Source organism: Somniosus microcephalus, chromosome 28, assembly GCF_052327205.1.
Source record: "Somniosus microcephalus isolate GS21.2 chromosome 28, FLI_Smic_1.0, whole genome shotgun sequence".
In the NCBI taxonomy this organism is placed as follows: Eukaryota; Metazoa; Chordata; class Chondrichthyes; order Squaliformes; family Somniosidae; genus Somniosus; species Somniosus microcephalus.
In genome coordinates, this window is record NC_141014.1 from 19935613 (window position 1) to 19953747 (window position 18135).

The following is an 18135-nucleotide window of genomic DNA, read 5'->3' on the forward strand; positions in this document are numbered from 1 at the left end:
GGCCAGGCCACTTTGCAAAGTGTAATTCGAGCCATTCTGACTGCCTACTCCAGCCAGAACAGAGCTCACTTGGAACAGACAGGGTTCATCCTTGCCGGTTAAGACCTTCTCCCACCCCCAAACAAGTTCCTGCCCCCTCCGCCCAAGTTCCTGACCTCCTCCCAGCCCGAGTTCCTGACCTCCCCCCGCCCAAGTTCTTGACCTCCTCTCCCCCCGCCCGAGTTCTTCCCCCGCCCAAGTTCCTGACTTTCCTCCCCCTAATCCGGCCCAAGTTCCTGACCTCCCCCTCCATAAATGGGGTGCTGTGTGTGGGTCACGGATTGTTAACAAGATTATTGGATATGAAGTGAATAATGACAGTGTCGTGACTTCCGGATTTCATCCCGTCCAATGATGTCACTTGCCGAGCTTTCGGAGAAATCAACCAGGTCTAGGGGGTGGAGAGGGAGACCGTGGTGTGGGCGTAAACAGGGTGGGGTTGGAAGAACGTGATCCGTCTTACCACCTGGATCACATTCTCATTCTCATTCCCTGCCCCCCTTTAGACCTGGATCACGTTCTTCCCCCATCCCCACTGTGCTCTCCGTACACTTTAACCCCCCACCCCGAGTTTCTGACCTCTCTCCCCCCTCTGATTCTCTTTCTCTCCCTCCAATTCCCTCTCTCCTCTCTCTCCCTCCGATTCCCTCTCTCCCTCCAATTCCCTCTCTCCTCTCTCTCCCTCCGATTCCCTCTCTCCTCTCTCTCCCTCCGATTCCCTCTCTCCTCTCTCTCCCTCCGATTCCCTCTCTCCTCTCTCCCTCCAATTCCCTCTCTCCTCTCTCTCCCTCCGATTCCCTCTCTCCTCTCTCTCCCTCCGATTCCCTCTCTCCTCTCTCTCCCTCCGATTCCCTCTCCTCTCTCCCTCCGATTCCCTCTCTCCTCTCTCTCCCTCCGATTCCCTCTCTCCTCTCTCTCCCTCCGATTCCCTCTCTCCTCTCTCTCCCTCCGATTCCCTCTCTCCTCTCTCTCCCTCCGATTCCCTCTTCCCTCTCTCCTCTCTCCCTCCGATTCCCTCTCTCCTCTCTCTCCCTCCGATTCCCTCTCTCCTCTCTCTCCCTCCGATTCCCTCTCTCCTCTCTCTCCCTCCGATTCCCTCTCTCCTCTCTCTCCCTCCGATTCCCTCTCTCCTCTCTCTCCCTCCGATTCCCTCTCTCCTCTCTCTCCCTCCGATTCCCTCTCTCCTCTCTCTCCCTCCGATTCCCTCTCTCCTCTCTCTCCCTCCGATTCCCTCTCTCCTCTCTCTCCCTCCGATTCCCTCTCTCCTCTCTCTCCCTCCGATTCCCTCTCTCCTCTCTCTCCCTCCGATTCCCTCTCTCCTCTCTCTCCCTCCGATTCCCTCTCTCCTCTCTCTCCCTCCGATTCCCTCTCTCCTCTCTCTCCCTCCGATTCCCTCTCTCCTCTTTCTCCCTCCGATTCCCTCTCTCCTCTCTCTCCCTCCGATTCCCTCTCTCCTCTCTCTCCCTCCGATTCCCTCTCTCCTCTCTCTCCCTCCGATTCCCTCTCTCCTCTCTCTCCCTCCGATTCCCTCTCTCCTCTCTCTCCCTCCGATTCCTTCTCTCCTCTCTCTCCCTCCGATTCCCTCTCTCCTCTCTCTCCCTCCGATTCCCTCTCTCCTCTCGCTCCCTCCGATTCCCTCTCTCCTCTCTCTCCCTCCGATTCCCTCTCTCCTCTCTCTCCCTCCGATTCCCTCTCTCCCCCTCCGATTCCCTCTCTCTCCTCTCTCCCTCCGATTCCCTCTCTCCTCTCTCTCCCTCCGATTCCCTCTCTCCTCTCTCTCCCTCCGATTCCCTCTCTCCTCTCTCTCCCTCCGATTCCCTCTCTCCTCTCTCTCCCTCCGATTCCCTCTCTCCTCTCTCTCCCTCCGATTCCCTCTCTCCTCTCTCTCCCTCCGATTCCCTCTCTTGCCCTCCTCCCTCCAATACTCTCTCTCCCTCCAATTCCCTCTCTTTCTCCCTCTCCGATTCCCCCTCTCCCCTTTTTCACTCCGATTCCCTCACCCCCTCCCTCCAATTCCCCCCTCTCTCCAATTCCCCCTTTCTTTCCCCCAATTCCCCCTCTCCTTCCGATCCCTTCTCCCATTTCCCTCCGATTCCCTCCGATTCTCTCTCCCTCCCTCCGATTCCCTCTCTCTCCCTCCGATTCCCTCTCCCTCCCTCCGATTCCCTCTCCCTCCCTCCAATTCCCTCTCCCTCCCTCCAATTCCCTCTCCCTCCCTCCAATTCCCTCTCTCTCTCCCTCCAATTCCCTCCCTCTATCTCCGATTCCCTCTCTCCCTCTGATTCTCTCTCCCTCTGATTCTCTCTCTCTCTCCCCCTCTCTGCTCCCTCCGGGCAGCAGGGCTCCAGTGACGGGCCTTGTCCCACGGAGCTGAGGAAAGCCCAGCCCGCACTGCACTGCAGCCACCACTGTGGGGCACTCGCGTGCGTGGCCTGGGTGACAACGCGCATGCACAGAAGGACACAAGAATGTTCGTGCAGATAATCACTTTGTACAGATGAAGCTTCTTGGTCCAGTGTAAAAAAGAAAGACTTGCATTTCTATAGCGCCTTTCACGACCGCCGGATGTCTCAAAGTACTTTACAGCCAATGAAGTACTTTGGAAGTGGAGTCACTGTTGTAATGTGGGAATCAACAGAGAAGCACATTTGCAAATGTCCCTTTGTCTTAAGGAGATGTAACTAATAAACGGAAAGTCTACTGTCAACAAAGCCAAAGGGAAACTTATAAAACAAAATCAGAATGTTACAAAAGTAAAATACTGCAGATGCTGGAAATCTGAAATAAAAACAGAAAACTCTGGAAATGCTCAGCATCTGTGGAGAGAGGAAACAGAGTTAACATTTCAGGTCGACGATCTTTCTGACGAAATGTTAACTGTATTTCTCTCTCTCTACAGGTGCTGCCTGACCTGCTGAGCATTTCTAGCATTTTCTGTTTTTAAAATCAGAATGTTATTGCTTATATCAGTCACTCTATTGCACCGGTCACGGAATGCCCCAAATGTACCACACGCTCTCTCTCCAGTGCCCACTGGTCGCAGAATGCCCCCAGTGTATCAATGGGTACCGCACAAGAGAGGCAGCCAGACAGTGCAGCACTCTCTCAGTACTGCATTAGCAGTGTCAGCCTAGATTTTTGTGCTCGAGTCTCTGGGGTGGGACTCAAGCCACAACCATCTGACTCAGACGAGAGTGCTACCCACTGAGCCACAGCTGACTCTCGTGTTTTGAGAAGGGTGTAGGAGGAATTAAGTGATCTGGTCAAGTGAGTTGTGAAGGCAGTGAGTTTTTGGTAAGAAAATCATTGAGGATTTTTGAGCATATAGTTCGGACTTGGGATGTAGGGTGTAGGGGAAGGGAGGGATGGAATGGATAACGGGGTAGTCAGTCGATGAGGTGTTGGAGTGTGTAGATTGGGAAACAGATTTTTGGGTTAGTGCATGGGTGGAGACAAAAGAGACATTAATATTAGAGGGCAAGTGGGGAAGAAGAATTTGAAAAGTAAAGGGAAAAAAGACAATGGGGAACAAACCTTCCAAAAACATAAAAGGTTATCCCTATTTTCAAGGAGGAAAAAGAACATTACAAGTAAAGATTTACATCAAGTGTACAGCACAGAAGCAGGCAATTTGGCCCAACGGGTCTATGCTGATGTTTACATAAGAACATAAGACGTAGGAGCAGGAGTCGGTCATTTGGCCCCTCGAGCCTGCTCCGCCATTCAATAAGATCATGGCTGATCTGATCTTGGCCTCAACTCCAGCTCCCCATAACCCTTGACTCCCTTATCGTTCAAAAATCTGTCTATCTCCACCTTAAATATATTCAATGACCCAGCCTCCACAGCTCTCTGGGGAAAAGAATTCCAAAGATTCACGACCCTCTGAGAGAAGAAATTCCTCCTCATTTCCGATTTAAAAGGGTGCCCCCTTATTCTGAAAGTTTATGCTCCGCACGAGCCTCCTCCGACAACCAGACTGGACGAATCAGATGGAGCTCCGTGTCTAGCAAACAGAAGGCATTTTGTTCTAGAGCGGATGCTTCATGGAATTTACAGACCCGCAGACAGTGAGGAAAAGAAAAGTCATAAAATAAAGCGTGCGACTGGGGTTTTACAACGAGAAGCAGAGGAAGAAAACCACACCACATAATGGTACTTTTTAAAAATGCACAGAACACCTGAGGTATTTTTAAAAACGGGAAGGGTTTTTTTTTTTAAAGTCAAACCAGGGCTATTTAAAAAATTCAGAATAATCAGGGAAGTGGGAAAAAGTGAGGGCAACCACCAGGTAAGTTATGGAAAAAAGGCACCACAACTGTGAAGCCTTTGAGTGAGGGCGGGAGGCAGGAACAAGAGGGGGTACCCACGGACCGAGAGCAGGCGGTAGAAAGAAGAGTGGAGAGCAAAGGCAGTAGAACCGGGAAGAGATTAAGGGGGACGAAAGAATGAAGCCACAGAGAGGCTACTGTGGTGAGCGGGTATGAGGTGAAAGGCGTATGTTGTCCTGCTAATCGTCAAATGTAAGTAAAATGAGTTTTAAAACTTCAATGCAATGCTCAAGGTTCAGCAGACAAGTTCTGACTGACAATTATCATGACTTTTGGTTCAAGCCAGCAGCGCATGAAGCCTGCGGCCTTCTCTTGCCCCATTCAGCAGTCCTATTGCTTTGCTGTTTACTGTTGCTGGACGAGTCATTTCTATAATCTGAGTGACATCTAGCTCTACCTCTCTCGACCCCTCCACGGCTTGTCTGACATCCACTCTTGGATGAACCGCAATTTCCTTCAGCTAAACAGTGGGAAGACCAAAGCCATCGTCTTTGGCCCTCGCCACAAACTCTCTATCTTTCCCACTGATTCCACCTCCCTCCCTGGACACTGTCTCGGGCTGAACCAAACTGTTCACAATCTTGGTGTTCTATTCGGCCCTCAGCTCAGCTTTTGACCCCATATCCTCTCCATCACAAAGACCCCCTACTTCCACCTCTGTAGCATCACCCACCTCAGGCAATTTGCTGCTGAAACCCTTCACCATGCCTTTATCACCTCACCTCCAGACTCAACTATTCCAATGTTCAGGCTTGCCAGCCTCCCACCCTCCATAAACTTCAGCCCATCCAGAATTCTGGTGCCCATAACCTATCCCGCTCTGAGATCCATCCATCATCACCACATCCTTGCTGACCTACATTGGTCCCCAGACCCCCCAATACCTCAAATTTAAAATTCTTGTATTTAAATTTCTTCATGGCCTCGTCCCTCCCTATCTCTGTAACTTCCTACAACCCGCGCCCCCGCCCCTCCCCTGCCCACCCATGAACTCCCCATTCCTCTGATTCTGGCCTTTTATGCATCCCTTCTGCCGCCTAGGCCCCACCCTCTGAAATTTCCCAAAACCCATCCGCTTCTCCATCTCCCTCTACTCCTTTAAGACCCTCCTTAAAACCCACCTCTTTGAGTTCCAGATTTCTACTATGCTTCCTGATTTCACTCCTGAATGACCTGGACAGCACTGTCCTGCTTTGATGCTGAAGAGTTGGAGGTCTTGTTGCAGGGGGAACACCAAAGGAAGGGGGGACCTCCTTGGGACTGGAAGCCACCACCCAGATCAGCTAACTCAGCACAAACTGGGAATTGACCCTGAGGCTTTACTGGTCTGCATGACCTTAGCTCCCCTCTGCATGAACTCACTGGGTAACCTGGGGAACTTCCCATTTCTTCTTAAAGAAAAATAGTTTGGCAGCTCAGGGAGGGAAAGTGAGCAGAAAAGTTATGAGGTCATGTGTAAGTGTGTGAGTTTATCTATGTTAGTGGCACCCTTATCTCTGAGGCAGAACTTAGTAGATTCAAGACTCACTCCAAGGCTTGTGCAGTTAATCTAGTTTGACATTTTAGTGAATTGGCAGAGGTGCTGTTCTGGTGAGAGATTGGGGTCGATATTAATTCCCCACAATGGACAGGAGAGGGTCGAGGGGTTAAAAATTAAACGCGACCCCCCAACCCGCCGTGTATGCGCCAGCTTTACGGCAGTGGGTTGCAGGGCGTGCATATGTGTCCCGTCTTGGAGAGGCAGAACCCTTCATTATAATATTAAATCAGGCCCCCATAGTGCAGTTGGGAGCCGGATTGAAATTTAACGGTTGCCGGCCGGGTTTCCCGAGCTCGAAAACCCCGGCAGCTAATTGGAGACGGGAGCAGGTGGCTGTGGAGGCGAGTGCTTTTTGGAGCACTCCTTGTGAGCCGGGAGGAGCAGCAGTGCTGCCGCGATTGGCCAGCCTTCCCTCCGCCCCCCCCGCCCCGCCAGCCCCAACCCCCGATGCCGAGGCTCCTGCCTGTGATCTGCTGACCCCCCCCCCCCATCCAACCCCTGTCCAGATCTCGGCATGCTCAAGGTGCGCTTCGGGTGCCTGGACAGATCTGGAGGCGCCCTTAAATACAGCGAGGGTCTCTGGATAGATCGTGGTATGCTGCGTTCTGCACAGCATTGCGCAGCGGCGATGACTGGAGCAGCAGAAGGAACAAGGCGCTCTGCACGTATCGTCTGCGGAGGATTCCAATGAATGAGGAGGAGGAGAATGAAGGTGGCGCCCACCCCCCCCCGCCAACACCGCACCAGCCGCTCACGTTGCTGCCCGGGACGTCCTTGTAGCTGTACGGTTCAGATAGTCACTACCACTAGACCGATGTAACCCTCCTCGTGGGACTGCTCCTGGGCCTGGCCAAAAAAGCCATTAATTGGTCCAGGCAGCGGGCAGTCGATGGGGTCGTTCAGCCCGATTGCCTGCCTCTCTTCCGCGGCCATGTTCTCGCCCGGGTGGCCCTGGAGATGGAGCACGCGGTATCCGCCGGCACGCTTGAGTACTTCCGCGACCGGTGGGCACCGCGGGGACTGGAGTGCATTATCAACCCGGACAACCAAATTTTAATTTGATTTGTTAAGTTTTATTTAAAGTTTTGTTAATTTACAGTTAATTTGTTTGGGTGCTTAATCAAAAGAGTAGACCAATGTAACTATCACATCCAACAGCCACTCTCCCCCACCCATCCCACTGACACAAAGCAGTCCTGCAACCAACCATCCACCCGTTGCACATCCCTCCCACTGGTCCCCGTAAAATCATGTCTTCCCATTCATCTACAAGCAACTGAAAAGGCGCGTTACCACGTGGCAACCAACAATGGGCAATGTGGGAATATGGGGCAATGCAATAAATTTTATGTGAGTCTGGTAAATAACGGAACCTTAATAACCTAACACTTGCATTAACACCCATGTGCATACCCTTGGTGAACTACAAAGCTTTACTCTTCCATTTCCTACCTTTCCTACATGGTGCAACCCCTGTTGCTTCAGCAGAGGTCGAGGTAGGCTGCTCGGATTACCTGCTCTGACTGTTGAGATGCTCTTGGCCGATGGCCTCTGGGTGTTGGAGACCGTGAGGGCCCCACCAAAAACTGCTCCACCTGCACCTGTGCATGGGCAGGCTCAACCGTCAGGACACGAGGCAGCACATCGGTTACTGACTGAGGGGGGAGTGACGATGAGAAGTGGGAGCGCTGAGTGGAGTTCCCACTTCCATATCCCCTTTCGTCATCATCCCTCTCATGGGTCAGCCGCATGTTCACTCCTACCACTCTGCGGGGGAGCAGCCTGGAGCAGATCAGTAACGCGTTGTAAGGCCGCAGCTAAGGTGACTGTCATTCTATTTAAGGTGCCAGATATGTTGGCACCCAGAGTCTGTACGGCGGTGGTCAAGGCTTGCATAGACTCCTTTGCCTTCCGTGATTGATGTTCCACCGTGTTGGCCAATCTATCCATGGAAGAAGACATAGAAGACATCCTCGGAAAGCCCTGCGCCATCAACCCACTCATGCTTGATGTGAACTCCTCCATTCTCTCTGCAACCGTGTCAGTGTGCGTGGAAGACCTGCCAGTACGCCACACATTTTCTGCTGCCCCTCAATGATTATCCTTTTCTTCGATGGCCCCCCAGGGTACAGCATCTGTGTCCAGCTGAACAGAACTTGGAGAGGGCTGTGCCCTCCGACGTGGACTCTCCATAGCAATCCCTCCCACTACTGTTGTTATAAATCTCATCATCAAGAAACTACTTATGAAATAACGCTGGACGGCCAGCTGGTGGCGCCGTCCAAGGAGTATAAATACTCGGGCGTGGGCCCCAGCTTGCCAGGGACATTTTGTAAGACAAGGAGCTAGTGAAATACAACTAGACTTCCATGTTCTGAAACAAGTTGATTAATGCCTTGCTTTATGCTTAAACCAACAGCGTAGTGAGTTTTATTACGTCAACTGTCTCTCGTGCTCACGTGCGAACTGTGAGTCACCAGGTGAAGACCCAGCTAACTGCCTAACTGGATCCACTGAAGTGCGAGCATCTGCGCTGATGCACTCTCAGAAGGAATCAGCTCCTCCGAGGAATTGCCGTCCGGGTGGTCCACCGACTCCTGCTGCCCACGTGAAGGTCCTGGCGGAGAGAAAAGATATAAATTAGTACTGGCAAGCTAAGAATGTTGCAAGTCACCATTATGAAGATGATCATATTTCACTCGCTGCTGAAATCAAATCAACATGACTGAGTGTTGAATGACATGTGTGTCGCTGATATTTAATTCTGTCACCAGAGGTCCCAATCTCCCCATCTCCGATGTTTCTGGACGCTGAAACACCACTGATCTCCAGCGCTGATCTCTGCAGTTGTCAACTGGGAAATCTGTAGAGGACCACCTCCGGTTCTCTCCCCAGTGTTCTGTGCTCACTTCTCCGACAATGGGAGAATGAACAGACCTATGACTGACTGTAATGGCATGTGTTCACCCAATGGATGCATTTGGTGAGGGTGACTATTGGGGAGAGGCATACAATTGCATAAGGCTCAAGAAGGAGTTAGATATATTTCTTAAGGCTAAAGGGATCAAGGGATATGGAGAGAAGGCAGGGACAGGGTACTGAATTTGGATCATCAGCCATGATCTCCTTGAATGGCGGAGCAGGCTCGAGGGGCCGAATGGCCTACTCCTGCTCCTATCTTCTATGTTTCTATGTGAGTGTCAGTGGTGGATGGATAGATGGGGTTGTGAGTGCATAGAAAGAGAATGGCGGGTGCACTTGCAAGTTTTTTTTTGATATGCTCGGTTTGCTACTCTCATTGGGGGATCGATTTAACCACAAGTTCGGTGTCCTTTGAGATGACAGTAGTTGTGATCTAAGATGACGTAGCAGGGTGGGCCACAAGAAGGCTGTCATCATCCACCCCACTTGCAAGAAGTAGGCTTGACAAGACAGAGTGTGTGGGGGCTGGGGCGGGGCGGAGGGGGGGTGGGCACAACAGGATGTAGGTGATTGTGCCACTTTGCTCACCTTTCCTGACATGGTTAGGTCATTAAAGCGCTTCCTGCACTGAATCCAAGGAGCGTGCCATAAAGCTCCTGCTGATAACCTCCTTGGCCACCTCCAACCACACCCTCTTCGTTGCAGCAGCAGGTTTCTTCCTTCAGTTGCTGGGGAAGAGTATCTCTTTCCTACTCCTCGTTGCACCCAGCAGTGCATCAAGCAATGCGTTGTTAAATCTTGGCGCGGCCCATGCCCTTCCTGAATCCATTACAGCACGTCTCCTTCAGTTCGCTGCAACTCCGAACTCCTCCAAATTCCACCCTTGGACTGGCCCTTTAAATGCTCCAGTTGAGATTGTGTCATGCGGGTCGGCACTGTCGTGAATCTTACCATTCATGTAGAAATGACTCATGAGATAGCACTGGGCGGCCAGCTGGTGGCGCCGTCCAAGGAAAGTATAAATACTCGGGCGTGGGCCCAGCTTGCTCAGGATGTTTCTGTAACCAGGAACTAGTGATGTAACTAGAATCTCATGGTTGTGAAACAGTTGATTAAAGCCTTGTTTTCTACTCAAACCAAGTGCTTAGTAGTTTTCTTACGTCAGGCACCGTGCCCACTGTCGCACACTGGACGCCAAACCTTGAAGATAAAATTATAATGAGGTGGCCCTGCTGAAATTGCACCCGATATCGCACCCCCCTTGCTCCGAACTCGCCTCGGAGTTATTATCGGGGACACAATGACAACAGTAACCCTGTTGTTTTCTGTCTTACGAGCCCCTGCATCTGCTAGATCTTCTTTCATTCCTGCCGTCTCCTTTCTGCCGTCATCACCTCTCCTCAAAAAAACAACCCTTGACGCCTCCATCCTTGCAAACTACTGCCCCATCGCCAACCTCCCTTTCCTCTCCAAAGTCCTTGAACGTGTTGTTGCCTCCCAAATCCGTGCCCGATCTTTCCCACAATTCCATGTTTGAATCCCTCCAATCAGGTTTCCGCCCCTGCCACGGTACCGAAACGGCTCTCATCAAAGTCACAAAGGACATCCTTTGTGACTGTGACAAAGGTAAACTATCCCGCCTCGTCCTTCTTGACTTGTCTGCAGCCTTTGACATGGTTGACCACTCCATCCTTCTCCAACGCCTCTCCACCGTCATCCAGCTGGGTGGGACTGCACTCGCCTGGTTCCATTCTTATCTATCTAATCGTAGCCAGAGAATCACCTGCAATGGCTTCTCTTCCGACTCCCGCATTGTTACCTCTGGTGTCCCCCAAGGATCTATCCTTGGCCCCCTCCTATTTCTCATCTACATGTTGCCCCTCGGCGACATCAGCTGAAAACACAACGTCAGTATCCACATGTACACTGACATCACCCAGCTCTACCTCACCACCTCTTCTCTCGATCCCTCCATGTGTCTCTAAATTGTCAGACTGCTTGTCCGACATACAGTTCTGGATGAGCAGAAATTTTCTCCAATTAAATATTGGGAAGACCGAAGCCATTGTTTTCGGTCCCAGCCACAAACTCCGTTCCCTAGCCACTGACTCCATCCCTCTCCCTAACATCTGTCTGAGGCTGAACCACACTGTTCGCAACCTTGGTGTCATATTTGACCCTGAAATTAGCTTCCGACCACATATCAGCAGCATAACAAAGACCGCCTACTTCCACCCATCTCTGCCCTTGCCTCAGCTCATCTGCTGGTGAAACCCTCAGCAATGCCTTTGTTACCTCTAGACTTGACTATTCCAACACACTCCTGGCTGGCCTCCCACATTCCGCCCTATGTAAACTTGAGGTCATCCAAAATTCAGCTGCCAGTGTCCTAACTCGCACCAAGTCCCGTTCGTCCATCTCCCCTGTGCTCGCTGACCTACATTGGCTCCCGGTTAAGCAGTGCCTCGATTTCAAAATCCTCATCCTTGTTTTCAAATCCCTCCATGGCCTCGCCCCTCCCTATCTCTGTAATCTCCTTCAGCTCCACAACCCCCCTGAGATATCTGTACTCCTCTAATTCTGCCCTCTTGAGCATCCCTGATTATAATCGCTCAACCATTGGTGGCCGTGCCTTCTGTTGCCTGGGCCCTAAGCTCTGGAATTCCCTGCCTAAACCTCTCCGCCTCGCTACCTCTCTTTCCTCCTTTAAGATGCTCCTTAAAACCTACCTCTTTGACCAAACTTTTGGTCACTTGCCCTAATTTATCAGTTGGATATATTTCTTGAGGCTAAAGGGATCAAGGGATATGGGGAGAAAGCAGGGACAGGGTACTGAATTTGGATGATCAGCCATGATCTCATTGAATGGCGGAGCAGGCTCGAGGGGCCGAATGGCCCACTCCTGCTCCTATCTTCTATGTTTCTATCATTATGTGGCTTGGTGTCAAATTTTTGTCTTACAATCCTCCTGTGAAGCGCCTTGGGACATTTTACTACGTTAAAGGTGCTATATAAATACAAGTTGTTATTGTTGTTCCCTCTCTGCTTTCCAGTAACCGTTGTTCACTCATGCTCACCCTTCCATCAACACCATTACTAGCTGCTCCTCCTCAGATATTACCCCTCGCAACTGCAGTAAACGCATCATCTGTCCATTTGTTTCTTTCCACACCGTTAGCTTGTGTCCCAAATGTTCTTTCCATGCCATAAAACGACTTACATATACTTCCTCCAATCTGCTATGCTGTACTCTGCTATTGATGCGATCGGATCCTGAACTCCCTGTGGCTTGCACATCAACCCACCCTCCCACTCCCACTCCCACTCCCAACGATTCTATCTCAAGCCTTGTACATTGCTTCAACCTAGGGTAATGCAAAAATTCAGAAATAGCATCTCATCTTCCTCCGGGGCACTCTTCAGCCTTCTGGTCTGAACACTGACATCAACAACTTCAACCCTTATTTTTCATCTGGATTCTCCCTTCCACAGTCCACCGCAATTCCTTTCATTGTTAAGCCATAACTGACTCACTCTTTTGACTTAAATGGTAACAAGGAGGACCGTTATGTAGTAGAAGTCACTTTACAACTTGTTCCAGAATTTTAAAATGTATCTATGAACATAGCAACATAGGAACAGGAGGAGGTCATTTAGCCCCTCGAGCCTGTTCTGCCATTCAATGAGATCATGGCTGATTTGCAACCAAACTCCATATACCCGCCTTTGGCTCATATCCCTTAATACCTTTGGTTAACAAAAACCTATCAATCTCAGATTTAAAATTAACAATTGACCCAGCATCAATTGCCGTTTGCGGAAGAGACTTCCAAACTTCTACCACCCTTTGTGTGTAGAAGTGTTTCCTAATTTCACTCCTGAAAGGTCTGGCTCTAATTTTTAGACTCTGCCCCCTAGTCCTAGACTCCCCAACCAGCGGAAATAGTTCCTCTCTATCTACCCTATCTGTTCCCCTTAATATACTGAAAACTCTGATCAAATCACCCCTTAACCCTCTAAATTCCAGAGAATACAACCCTAGTTTGTGTAATCGCTCCTTGTAATTTAACCCTTGGAGTCCAGGTATCATTCTGGTAAACCTACGCTGCACTCCCTCCAAGGCCAATATATCCTTCCTAAGGTGTGGGGCCCAGAACAGCTCACAGTGCTCTAGTGCAAAACTGAATCCATTAATTACTTCTATGTGAAAGCAATAGATTTGAAATTTTGACCTGCCTGTTGCGTCGCTCACTTTCTTTCGGTTACTCCTATAAAAGGGCTCTCCTCTGAACAATGCCAGTCTGATGTATGGCAACGTTCCCCGGGTGCAGGCCGGGACCGGCTTTTTCAATGTTAAATGTCGTGCATGCGCAAAACTGTGAATGGGCCACGCAGCCCCGTAAAGGGGCCACGTACCCAAAATAAAACGATGGGAACATTGGTTCCAGCGCCGGCCTTGGGGAAAATGGTACCCTGGGCGAACTTGTATTTTGCTTCCTTTCTTTGAGTTTAGGTGTGTAGTATTAGCGAAAAGAAACCCCAGTTTTAAATATCTAAACCCTCTTGCCTTAGTTAAAAACAAAGTCAACCTGCCTTAGGTTTGCAGCCTCTAGGCAAATTTCACCTATGACTAACTGTAGAGTGACTCACTCTCAACGACTACATATTTAAAAACTCCCCTCTCTTGAACAAGGCTCAGTAAAAGTCTCTGCATTAACCACAGAGGTTCTTTTGTTTATTTTACGGTTTGGTTTATTTAGAAGCCTGCCTGAACTCACTTGGCACCCACCACCAGCCTTGCTAACTGCGGGTCTAATTAGCGACCTTCGTGCCACTCTCAGCGCTACTCCATGCGCACTCCTCTAGGTGAGACAGCCAGCGCACTCTGCTCCCACCTTCCGGCTCGCACCAAGCCAGCCTCCGGCCGCCGCTCATTCGCTTACTCGTCCAATCAACATTCCCGACGGGAGCACTGATTGTCCTGGCCGTGGTTGTCAGTCGAACAAATTGGCAGCCTGCTCTTGGAACTCTCTATTGAAGGGTTTGGGGGCTGAGAGCGAGGGAGGTTCTGTTCAATCTGAGCTGCTTGAACTGCCGCTTATGATCTGTGTAAAAAAATAATTACTGAGTCAACTTTTTTTTTAACCATTGTTTCAGGGTTTCCCGCCATGTCATCTTCCTCCCCCCTCCCCCCACGGCGCCCTGGGTGGTCGCCCACATTGCCCAACCATAAGGCCGGCCCTGTATGATTCCACTCAAAATATAAACCTGTTTTTTTTATAATTTAGCTCAGTGGGTATTTCCAGCACTTTCTGTTTCTACACCACAATTTCAAAATCATTGAAAAATCTGGAGACCTTGTTCACAAACAATGTAGCAATACCAAGAATATGAGAACATAAGGGGGAACAAATTTGGTTGCTTTGCGCCTCCCGTTAGCGGCCTAAGAATGCGCTAATGGGGCACAAAGCAATTAACACCCGGGCGCAGCGCCGCCAACGCCTCCTGCGGAATTCAGCGGGAGGTTAGCGGTGGCGGTAACCATTAGCGCCCCGTGCACTGCGCCCCGCTCTCGCCCTGGCTGCGATCCTCGGTAACGTCGTCTGACTTACCACCGGACACTATGGGGTTGATTTTCAGTGTGCCGTGAGGCGGGCTTTTAGGCGTGCGGGGGGGCAAAAATCCCGAATTTGGGGGTCCCGACACCATCCCTCCCAAAACCCACCTCCACGTAAGTTTCAAAGGAGGCGGGTACCCGCCCCGCACTGGGACCCGCCGACCCGAGTCGGGAAGGGATTAGTGCCAATTAACTGCCTGTTAACAGGTAGTTAACAGGCAGTTTTTAGCCTAATCCCTATTTTGAAGGGTGTCGTGTGGGATTCCCGACGGCTCCAAACCACGCCAGGTTAGAGGAGGCGGGCCGTCGGGTTGAAGGACTTGGAGGGGTCGTGATGTCGGTGTTCAGGTGAGTGATGGGTGCATGAGTGCAAAGGTAAGTGTGTTTGGTGTGTCTAAAGTGTGTAAAGAAGTTTAAATTACCTGTACTTACCTTAACAGCCTTCCTTCCTCTAGGCTTTGGGAGTCCATCATTCAGCCGGCACAGAAAGCAGAACGGCTGTGATCTGTCAAAAGTGACAGCCTTCAGCTTTCAGTGCCAGCGAGATTTCTAGCTGAGTCTGTGTAGAAGGACTCAGGTTAGAAGTAAGACTGTCAGTGTTTGACAGCTTCAAACAGCTGTGAAACACTGATATTTTATCTGTCAAAACGTCTTGACAGGTGAAATTTCAGTCTGTGACGTCACCTGTTGCCGGGTGGCCCTTAATTGGCCTGCTGAGCCCGCTGGACGGGCTCAACAAGGTCAATCAAGGGAAAATCACATGGATTGGCCGCCTCTTGATGGAGGCGGGACTAAAACCCGAAAGTTGTAGTCCCGCCTCCTTCCCGACTTCTGAATGAAAATCCAGCCCTATGTCCGACGGGGTCAGGGGGGCCTACCTGCGGCCGGGGTTGCGCTAATTAAAGGCGAGGTGCCGGGCGGCCATTTTTGTTGCTGGCCGCCTACTAGCACCTGCCCCCATTGCCGTCCCCGGCCTCCTCAGCAGCCCCCCCCAACCCGCGGAGTACCGGCTGTGCTCTTGAGTGCCGGGCTCTTTTGCCGGCACTCCTGATCCCCGGGGGCCCAGCTGGGCCCCGGGTCGCGCTGCACTAGGCCCCTCCCCCTTAAGAAGGGGAGGAAGGCCTGCAGTACCGCGGCACGTAACGGCGCCCCAAGAGGAAGGTGGGGCACTTCCAGTAGCGCCTCGCTTCCCTCTTGGGACACTACCGATTAATTTCGGCCGCGGGGGCGCTAATTTTTTCGGGGCGCTAAAAGTAGAGCCCCGGCGAAGTTAGCACGCCAAAGGGGGCGCGACTCAATTTTTCCCCCAAGAAAACTTAGAACAATGTGCATTCAAATTCACCCCTTCTACATAACTACCACAATCTTAAACTCTCTCCTGCCCATTATCTCAGTAAAGAAAGACTTGCATTTATATAGCGGCTTTCACAACCTCAGGACGTCCCAAAGCACTTTACAGCCAATGAAGTACTTTTGAAGCGGAAGGGTCGAGAACCAGAGGACCCAGATTTAAGGTGATTGGCAGAAGAACCAAAGGCGACATGAGGAAAAACTTTTTTTACGCAGCGAGTGGTTAGGATCTGGAATGCACTGCCTGATAGGGCGGTGGAGGCAGATTCAATTGTGGCTTTCAAAAGGGAATTGGATAAGTACCTGAAGGAAAAGAAATTGCAGGGCTACGGGGAAAGGGCGGGGGAGTGGGGCTAGCTGAAGTGCTCTTGCAGAGAACCGGCATGGGTTTGTCAGGCCGAATGGCCTCCTTCTGTGCTGCAACCATTCTATGATTCTATGAAGTGTAGTCACTGTTGTAATGTAGGAATCGCAGCAGACAATTTTCACACAGCAAGCTCCCACAAACAGCAATGTATTAATAACATGATAATCTGTTTTAGTGATGTTGATTGAGAGATAAATATTGGCCAGGACACCGGGGGGGGAGAAACATAGACGATAGGAGCAGGAGTAGGCCATTCGGCCCTTCGAGCCTGCTCCACCATTCAATGAGATCATGGCTGTTGTATCCGTGTGTTAATAGAGGCACGGAAGGCAGGAGTTGGTTTCACAGGTGTTTACTGAACAAAGTCTGGAGGTGAACTAACAGATACAAGACAATATACAGGCTTATATAGCCCGAGTGGCCATTACCGGCATTACAGTACACAGGGGGCTCTTAAAGGCACATACACCACAATTCCTCCCCTTTTAGACAACCAGTACATAATATTTTAAGTAATCATTAATTAACATGTTACAAGAACAATAATCTACACATTTGCTGCAGTTAATCAATTATAAGTCAGTCTCTCTGGAGGCTTCCTGACTCGGTCCGGATAACGCCTCGGTGGTGTAGTAGTTTCTGGTGGTGTAGTAGGTTCTTTTGGCAAGGCTGATTCGGCTTGAATGCCAGTGTCGGGTTCATCTGGTTCCAGTATCACCGGATCGGAGGTAGATACTATGGGTATCTCTACTTCATCATTAGGCGTATAGAGTTGTGGTGTAGGTTGTCCCTTTTCGGATGACTATGATCTGGTCAGCATGGCGCCTTATTATGCTTTCTCCAATGTCCACGGTATACATCAGCGGTCCTAGTCGTGTGCAAATAGTTCCAGGCTGCCATTTCTCGGTACGGTAGCCCCGGGCCAAAACTTGTTGACCTATCTGGAAGGTTCTAGTTGGCCTTTCATTCATGCCTTGAAATTGCCGGTTCTCCACGTCCCTTCTGATGTTTGGCTTGATCAAATCCAGCCAGCATCTTAGTCTTCTATTGAAGAACATCATGGCGGGAGTTTGGTTTGTAACCACATGTGTTGCATTCCTGTATGCAAACAAGAAGTTATCTACCTTATGCTGAAGTTTTATGTCTTCATTACCCATGGCCTTTATGGCCTTCTTGAAGGTCTGGACAAACCTTTCAGCCAATCCATTGGTGGCGGGATGGTATGGGGCAGACGTGTAGTGCTTAACCCCATTGTTTTTTTAAGAACTTCCTGAATTCTTCGGACGCAAATTGCGGTCCATTATCAGAACAGATCTGTTCCGGCAGCCCATTCCTGGCAAATATGGTCCTTAATACTGTGATGGTTTTTTCCGTGGTGGTGGAGGACATCTTTATTACCTCCAGCCACTTGGAGTGTGCATCAACCGCGATTAACAACTTTGAGTCGATAAATGGACCAGCAAAGTCGATGTGTACCCTTTGCCATGGAGATGAGGGCCACTCCCATGGATGTAGAGGGGCTTGTGGTGGGGCGTTTTGGACCTTCTGGCATCCTAGGCAGCTCTTGGTCATTTCTTCGATACCTGGCCACCACACAAACGCTCTGGCTAGGTTCTTCATTTTCACGCCACCCAGATGCCCCTCGTGAAGCTCCTTTAGCACTTTATCCTGGAGTTTGGGTGGAATCACCACTCTGGATCCACACATCAAGGTTCCTCGGCACACTGACAGCTGTTCTCTTCTTTGCGAGAATGCTGGCAACAGTGGTTCGCCATGTGCTGGCCATCCCTTCACCGTTAAATCGTAGACTCGTGAGAGAGTCGGGTCATTTCTCGTTTCCTTTTCAATGGCAGAATTTGTTACTGGTAGACATTCCACTATGGTTGAGTGGAACATCTCCACTGGGTCTACTGTAGGTGCCTCTTCTACCGTTGGCAACGGTAGGCGTGATAAACCGTTAGCATTCCCA